Source organism: Ascaphus truei, chromosome 17, assembly GCF_040206685.1.
Source record: "Ascaphus truei isolate aAscTru1 chromosome 17, aAscTru1.hap1, whole genome shotgun sequence".
In the NCBI taxonomy this organism is placed as follows: domain Eukaryota; kingdom Metazoa; phylum Chordata; class Amphibia; order Anura; family Ascaphidae; genus Ascaphus; species Ascaphus truei.
This window is the reverse complement of record NC_134499.1, coordinates 35,545,508-35,554,809: the sequence shown is the minus strand read 5'-3', so window position 1 is coordinate 35,554,809 and position 9,302 is coordinate 35,545,508. Positions and strand designations below refer to the sequence as shown.

Here is a 9,302-nt window from a genome sequence, read left to right as displayed (position 1 = left end):
AAAAAAAAATCCTTAAAGAAAAGAAAAAATATTGTCTTAATTCAGAATTGAACAATTCCTACGGTCTTCAAAGAGAAACTTAATTAAGCCAAAATGAAATGCTACTATTGCCTTCCAGGCTTCACATTTCTGCTAATAATCTGAAAAACCATTTATTATCTTGTTGTGTTTTGTTATTGTGAACACAAAGAAAAATACACTTGAAGCTTCTATGTTCAAAGTACCTAGGTTTGGGTAACTTTATTATGTTTAAGAACATCAGTTACAAAGTGCAAAAAGGCAGAAAAACAGTTGCACTTAATTAGAAAGTTTGTAACCACTCAACTGTACAGTACTTCCACCTGACCTGTACTTCCCATAAAGAAAATAACTTTACTTGACTGGTAAAGTTTGTCATAATTTAATTTAACTTTATTATTTTGTTTGTTTGTTTCTTTTTTTGGGGACTGTAACAGGGTCTTATCCCTATTAACAGGCTTGCCTCTACTCCAGCAGTGTGCTGGTTAATTGCACACCTACAATCAACCTCTCCACCTGCCTAATCACAGCTCTGTGAAAAAGCCTGTTCCCAGAAACTGGGAGGTGATTTTCCTCAGTACACAAGGGTGCTGACAAGAGGAAAGAGGTCTTGAGCAGAAAGGCTCTGCTGAGATCAAGACACCCAAAGACCTATATTCCTGACACAGGGGACCCAGGAACCTACCAGAGACTGACATGAAGGGCCACCTACTTTAAGGTATCTCTTGAGACTTTGGGGAATAGGGTGGTAATGGGATTATCCCTCCAGCCCTGGAGAAAGGGTTTGGGGAAGTTAGTTAGCCCTTAAACAGGGATAGGCGTTTGTTGTTTTCATATGTTTTGCTGTGTTAAAAGGGACAGGCGCAATAAAGCATTATTTTAATTTTATCTTAAAAACGGTCTGCATTGCTTACCTCTGTACACGTCTCTTACAGGGACTCTAATAATGAATTATTCTTACATAGTTACATTTATATACAATACAGACCGGCGCCACTAGTGTCCAATGGTGGAAAAAAAAATTTGTCCAATATGGGAATGTTCTCACACGGATGGTAGCTTTAAATGTAGTTTTCAGCTGTATCTTCACTCTGTGAACTCCATCAACATATGCAGAGAGAAAAGAAACAAGAAAAACACATCATAGTGCAGATATGCAATGATATATTACACCAAACAAGACTAACATTACACAAAACACATAACATAAAACATATAAGGCTGGCTGATACTAAGATAGATTTATTAAACACAATAAAATCGCAGGTGTGGGATCCGGTTGGTAAAAACCGGAGTCCTACTTACAGCACTAATACAGACCATGAGCGGGGGGTTTTTCAGGTAGAGTTGAGACCGGCTGCAGCTCCGTCGAACACGTGGTGTCCAGGAAGCTCCACAGTCCTGAAACCGGAAGTGCGTCACTCCGTGCGACTTGCTTATTCTCCTGGAGCCGTCGATCAACCTGCTGCCGGAAATATACTCCTGGGGGCGGATGGAATCGCCAAAAAGTCCCTCTTCAATGGACTAACTGCGGCCACAATGCTGTCCTCTGCCACACTGCACAAGTGGTAATAAAAATTGCCCAACGCGTTTCGTGCGCATCCGCCCCCAGGAGTACATTTCCGGCAGCAGGTTGATCGACGGCTCCAGGAGAATAAGCAAGTCGCACGGAGCGACGCACTTCCGGTTTCAGGACTGTGGAGCTTCCTGGACACCACGTGTTCGACGGAGCTGCAGCCGGTCTCAACTCTACCTGAAAAACCCCCCGCTCATGGTCTGTGGCAGTGCTGTAAGTAGGACTCCGGTTTTTACCAACCGGATCCCACACCTGCGATTTTATTGTGTTTAATAAATCTATCTTAGTATCAGCCAGCCTTATATGTTTTATGTTATGTGTTTTGTGTAATGTTAGTCTTGTTTGGTGTAATATATCATTGCATATCTGCACTATGATGTGTTTTTCTTGTTTCTCTTCTCTTTACACATGTTGATGGAGTTCACACAGTGAAGATACAGCTGAAAACTACATTTAAAGCTACCATCCGTGTGAGAACATTCCCATATTGGACAATTTTTTTTTTTTTTTTCCACCATTGGACACTAGTGGCGCCGGTCTGTATTGTATATTTGTGTTTTGTATTGCTAACTAGGTCTTGGAGTTAGTGTCACCTGGCAGCCTAATATTAATTATCATTTATTTATTATAATATCACTTAATAATACACATATAATTCTTTTAGCGCTATAAACACCCATTTTTTCTTATAGTTACATTTATACTGTAAATATTGTTGACATTCAGCAAAGTGTAGAATTATTTCGTAGTCTTGTTTTCCAGTTCCTATGACTCTGTGACCTCTCTTTATTTCCCCAGACTGATTGTACATATGCCAGGGTCGGGCCGCCCAAGTCCTCCTTCCCTATGCGAACAGGCCACTAGCGGAGATCTTGGTGGAGATCAGACTGTATGACACAACAGGTATCTCTGAATAGCAGGGGCCTGTATGTATAGGCTCACACAGTAACACACTGTTGATCCTATAGCATGGAGGATCATACATTTATCAAGCCACACAGATTATATAACAATACACAAACATGTGGGTCACTGTGCGTTAGTCTCTCAATGTCTCTCCTAAGGTTCAAAGGACCCTGTGTTTTTAAGGGGTCCTTTATAGGTGCCGGCACAACATTGGAGCTCTTAGATGTGTTGGGTTAACTTCTGCAGACCTGTTACTTTGCAAAGACTAACAGGAAGCAGTATGTGCAAATGAGGTCCCCACGGGGGTTACTCACGACTCCCAGGACACGAGCAGCTGATATGTGGGGTGGGTCTTGACTGTCCAATCTGTGATCGCTCTGAACCAACCTCACCGGTATAGTGAAGTGATCTGGCATGGACTGCAGGACGAAAGGTAGGTGCACAGCTCAGCGAAAAAACTAGAGCTGGAAGGCAATGCTGGTTAAAAAGTGGTTTATTGCCACATCACAGTAGTACACAGCAGACACAGGATATCTGTAAGGCATTTCGCGCCACAAGGCGCTTTGTGAAAGCAGTCCTGCGGTCCATGCCGAATTATTCCATTGCTGTTACTCTTCCGGAAGCATGTCCATGGAAGTCCAACGGGGAGGCCCCATAAGTAACAATAAACATCCTTGGATGGTTTATGAACTGGGATTTGCTCTTTATATACAGAGTGCTAATGTCCTATGTTTACCAATGTGGATTAGGTGCTAGACTGGCAGAGACTCCTGTGACTTAAATTGTGGCCTCCATTTCCAGCGAGTGTCAGTCACATTGTGCACAATCTGTCCTATTTCAATGATGAACTGTACATACTTGATATACTGACAACATATGACCAGGACCAACACTGTGTCTGGACTCCATGAAAATATACAGCATTTTTGCGGAGTTATTACAATTTACGATCTAGCCTGGTGACTCATTCAGACTTACAAATACCTCAGACTTACAAATAACTCTGTAGCACTGTATGTTGGGATCCTTATCCCGAGTTCCCTCATAGTGAAGCGATACTCCTGGTCTCAGCAGCTCTGCCCCCACGCGCTCTGCTGGGGACTGTTAAACTCTCCTTCTTTAGCCCCTTCCCCTCCGGGTAACCAATCATATCAAACCTCCCTTGTATTCTCAGTCATTGGCTCAAGAGCCTGTCCATCAATCATAGCTATCCTAACAAGGGGGTTACAACTCAATCCATAGAGTTGTTATGTGGAACTAAACCTCTAATTGCAAAAGAAATCCACATGATTAGTACTTCTGTGTTAAGAGTACAACTCCAATTTAGCAAACATGGAAGAAATGGAGAACTGTTATAGGTGTTCAGTACAGCTATGTCTTTAATATTGTCTCTGCAATATACAACATTAAAAAAAAACGTATTCCTAATTCTTACTAATTGTTGCTGAATACGTGTGCACAACTAGATATAGAACTCAGCTGTTCCTTTTTCACCAACAATTTAATCGCAAAAAATGTTTTGTTTCTTATTTAGGCAGTTTGAATGATAAGAAAGCTATTAAAATGTGAGTCAATGTTTATAGAATGTTTACAGAAGATTAGGAAACTGTGTTCCTTCTAATACATCATTTGCATACAAATGAAATAAATCCCCTTTGAGAACAGAATTATTTAAAAAGCATATTTTCAACTACTACATTTTACTTTGAGAAGACAAGCAAATTTGAGAGAAATACCTTTTTGATTACTTTGCTTGTAATAATAAACTTTACAGTACCTTAGGGTTAGCAATTTCTTCAAATTTAAAGGAAGAAGGATATTTTATGCGTGGCAACACATTCAATGAATAGTAACTAAAATAACAAGACTGCAAAGCAGAGCATCTGCTTTGTTTCATTCCGCCTGATATCAGTAACTTTCAGATTATAGTTTGCAAATGACAATGCATTTATTTCCAGAAATTATATTTCTGATGTAATGTGAGAGTATAAATCATTCAAAATATTCCCGTTATTATAGGGAATTATATTAAGGAGATCGACCGGGGATCTCTGTAATGAGAAACATTCACCTTGCTGGAGGAATACTATTCTGCATTTAATCTTATAATATTCCCTTCAGGGTGTACAAGACAGCTTGCTGGAAAGTATTATGATTCCGTAGCTGTTATAAAAGATAAAATAAAACAATGGTATGGAGATTAACTGTTGTTTTTTTGTTTTGTGTGGTATCTTATGCTAGTGTCAAAAATTATTTATTACGGAAGACATAATGCATGCACAGGCTCAGGGGCGTCTCAGGGAGTAAACGCACCGGCTGAAATGATAGCACTTGGTTTCAGGCAGAGGATCCTCGTTCAAATCCCGGAGTCAGCTCTTTGTGGGCAAGTTACCTTTTATCTCTCTGTCCGGCACCACAATTACATTGTTATCTTTATAGCAGGGATGGCCAACGCCAGCACTCAAGGGTCACCAACAGGTCAGGTATTATGTATATCCCTGCTTCAACATAGGTCGCGCAGTCATTTTGAGCCACCTGGGCTGAAGCAGGGACTGAGTGAGCCATCTGTGCTGAAGTTGGGAGCGACAAAGCCACCTGCGCTGAAGCAGGGATATCCTGAAAACCTGACCTGTTTGTGGCCCTTGAGTTCTGGAGCTGGCTAGCCCTGGTATAGAATTGCCAAAAGCATCACAGAGTGATAAGTGTACTGTCAGGGCAATTGTTATTTATATGAATAAAAAAAGATGAAGGTTTGGGGGAAAAAAACATCTTTATAGGATTTATACATGACAACTGATAAAGGAAAGACTGATAAACCGCTGAATATGGCATATAAATATTACATTAAATCTAATGTGGAAAACTGCAGTGTAATGTATTTGAATAGAAAAAATACGCGACGCACACCCCAGAACAAAAAATGAACCGGAGAGCGGGTAACTACCACATTTGCATTTAATCACTGATAAGATCAAACGACCGGCAACAAAACGAAGCCGACATGTTTCGTGCTTGTGCGCTTTATCAAGGGTCCTTGAATACTGCCGCCACTAGTCTAAGTTCGTTCAAAACTAAAGCTGTCTCACATTTTAATCTGGTTTGTAACTGTTACATACGCCTATAATATACTGTATATATTCTCTTACTGTGCATGCAATGCCTTGTATATAATGTATAACCCCGCTCACTTAATGGAACCATGTACTATTTGTCATCAGAACTATGCCCAGGACATACTTGAAAACGAGAGGTAACTCTCAATGTATTACGTCCTGGTAAAACATTTTTATAAATAAATAATACCCCCTACTCCCTCTCCCTCCTTAGTTACTACTGTACATGGAAGAAAGGACCGACACGGCAACCCGCCCTTCTTTGCTTAGCATTGAATCCTGTTGAAACATGCTGTATCTGTGGGGAATGTTAGTCTGGCCCCATCTGTACAGTCGCAGCGAGACTTACGGTCTTCGGAGCGCGGCTGGGGGTGTCCATGCTTCCAGATCGGACCTCTCGCAGCGATAACCCCATCGCCAATAAAACCTGACCTGTTGGTGGCCCTTGAGGACTGGAGTTGGCCACCCGTGTTCTATACCATGATGACTGAGGAGTATGTTCCCCAAATCATTTCATTGCATGAGACATTAGCCGGTAGTCTTGAAGCCGCGATGTGGGGCATTGTCCACGTTCTGGCAGGAACTGTCATTGACTTGAATAGCAGTTACCGGCTGATTGGGCGTAATGTCTTGCATTGTGACTTCATCGGAGGCAGAGGTGGAGAGTATGCACAGTGGTTTGTCCATCTAATGACTGTGCCAGTGGAATTACACTTAGATCCATTAACTACAAGCCCAAATGCACTAGCCATTGATTCCTTCTAATGTGATTTATAAAGACTACCTTATCCTGTGTATAGCTCCATAAAATCCCATTTTTATTTTGCTTGTGGATTTCTTAGTCTCTGACTGTAGTGGGTTATACTCATGGACTATTTTCAAGGATCATTCTAGTTAAATGCATTCCATTTTTACCTTATATCAATACAACCTAGCATCTATAAGAGATGCTTAGTGAAAGTGATAGCAGATTCATGACATTTTAAATTAACGCAATGAAAGAAAATAAAAACCTGCATTGTGTAGAAAAAAATTATTTCAACATTTAAATAGCTAACTTCATTAAAATACTTTTTAACTTGCCCTTTGTCAAGTGAAAGGTTTGAAGATCTTTGTTTATGATTGCATAATTGAGGCTTTTTCCATCAGAAACTATGTATACATATATTAGTACGATTTGGTTAATAATTTTTTGGTCTACAATGCATGGAAAATGGACTTCAATTAATTAGTTTTGCAGAAGGGTGACGGTGTATTCGTTATTTGACATGAAATCGATGCTAGCCTTAAGGATACTCTTAACTTGTCATGAAATCAATATGGGAACCTTGCACCCCCTGGGAAGGACAATATTTCTGTTAAACTAGACATATAAGTTACTTTTGGACATTTGTGGTTTTTAAAAAAAATTGTTCTTTTAGCATCACCCAAAATCTGTCCCTAAGAGTTTCCAATGTACGTTTTGGTAGAAGAGATACAGTCCAGTATATGGACATACACAACTTTGCCAGATTCACAGTGAGGCAGCAACTTAGCACTTGATCCTGATATTGGCTCTCCCACATCTCGTGTCTTTATTTAAAGATATAGATAGATATTAGATTGTAGATTGTAAGCTCTTCGGCCAGGGACTTCTTTTGTTCCTAATGTTACTTTTATGTGCTTATTCCCATTATGTGTTATATTACTATGTTACATGTACTGTAGCTCTGCTGTGAATCGCTATGTAAATAGATGGTACTATATATATATATAATCAAAAAATAAATAGATGATACCGTTCTGTTTCTAACGAAATGCTTTTATTTGTGCGAGCTTTCGAGATACACTGATCTCTTCTTCCGGCGATGTTACAATGAATGAAGCAAGCAAAAGCTATACTATAAACAGTGTCTATTGGAATGTTATCTGTGCTGGTCCTTCCCCCGGTGTGGATGTGTTTTATGGCTGGAGGTGTCGAAAGGTTCCTGAAAGCAAGTGATGAAAGAGTGTGTATGTGTATCAGTGTGAATAAAAATGAATGGAGAGCCCACAGTATATACAGTGCTTTACAAAAGGTGTGTGTGGAGTGGGAGTGGATATAAATGGTGTGGATGGGTGTGGAAATGTGAGAGTTAGTAGCATAACTAAAAGTGTGTGGATACTATGTGGTCCCTATTGGTGTATGGGAATGGAAAAACAAGGAGTATAAGTATGTGTGAGAGACAGCTGTGTGTGCATACATATAGCACAGTATGTACAGACATGGAATATAGCGCTCATGGGAAGAGAGTTCACTTGTGTCAGTAATGACTCATAAAATTTCGATCTCTGTTTAGGCCACTGCTAAGTGTCCCGAACAGTTGCATAAATTTGTATTCATGCAACCGTCTCTCTTTCGGTGTTTTAAGATTACCTTTGAGTATGGCAACCCTCAGATCGTTCATCTTATGGCCAGAGTCAGAGAAATGTTCGCCAACAGGACTGTCTCTTGTTCCGCGTGTGATGCTGTGGCGGTGCAGGTTCATTCTCTTGTTTAGCCCCTGCCCTGTCTCACCTATGTAGTAGCAGCCCCCTATGGTGAATAAAAAAGGCAACAAAAAAACTCCACCGTTAGCATATAGCCAATAAAGAATATCACTTGTGAGCACATTCACATGTCTTAGACAGGTCTGCAACCCTACCTTTCAACCATTATCACCTAGCATACAGTGCTCCCACTGCAGCAAGGGATTCTGGGAAATTACATGCAAATGAGCACACAATGTGTCACCTTTTGCCTGGAATATCCATTCACATCCCAGCCTAGAAATATTTCAAAGCAAGTATAAACCAACCTCACACTGATGTTACCCATCAAGGTTGAAACATGTCTGTGAGTGAGTTGTACTTGCTTTGCTAGTCCCATGCTGTGCTTAAAAGCTGTGTGAATGGTGATGCATCTGCTTAAATATTCCAGGCAAAAGGGGGCACATTGTGTGCTCATTTGCATGTCATTTCCCAGAATCCCTTGCTGCAGCGGGAGCACTGTATACTTGGTGATAATGGTTGAAAGGCAGGGTTGCAGACCTGTCTAAGGCTAAGGCCCCGCTCCCAGAGTCAGCGCGCCCGCACTGCAGACAGGCGGGGCGCTGACAGACACAGACCGCGATATGCGGTCTGTAGGGAGCGGGAGCCGGGGCTTGAGCGGAGGGACCCGCTACTCTCCCCCCCCCCCTCCCTCCCTCCACGGCTCGGTTAAGTAAAGCAACACACACACAGACAGAGGCAGGCACTCACGCACTCAGACACACACACACACACACACAGAGGCAGGCACTCACGCACTCAGACACACACATACACACACACAGACAGGCACGCACGCACTCAGACACACACACAGACAGGCACTCACGCTGCTTTCATTCCACACTCCTCCCCGCTCCCTGAAGCCTCTCCTCCTCCCGAAGCCTCCCCTCCCCATTGGCTCACAGCCACACCACGTGACGCGTCAACGCTAGGGAACACCATTCTCTTGTATCCCATAGCGGCTGACGCGCCACAGCGTGTAGTAAGCTGTGCAGCCAGGGGGGACCGGCTCCGCAGGATTCCCCTGCTGGTGGGGAACTCGCGTGTGGCCGCCCGCGCCACCGAGCGCAGCGGGACCGAGGTCTAAGACATGTGAATGTGCTCACAAGTAATATTCTTTATTGGCTACATACATATAT

General features: G+C 41.9%; 1 long non-coding RNA gene across 1 annotated transcript; it reads left to right on the top strand.

Annotated features, from left to right (window-relative positions):
- Window positions 1-482: 482 nt before the first annotated feature.
- Window positions 483-7,395, top strand: LOC142468505 (uncharacterized). The gene is made up of 3 exons (XR_012788675.1): window positions 483-736; window positions 2,393-2,497; window positions 5,828-7,395. It is a non-coding gene; the product is annotated as an uncharacterized LOC142468505 (long non-coding RNA).
- Window positions 7,396-9,302: the final 1,907 nt, after the last annotated feature.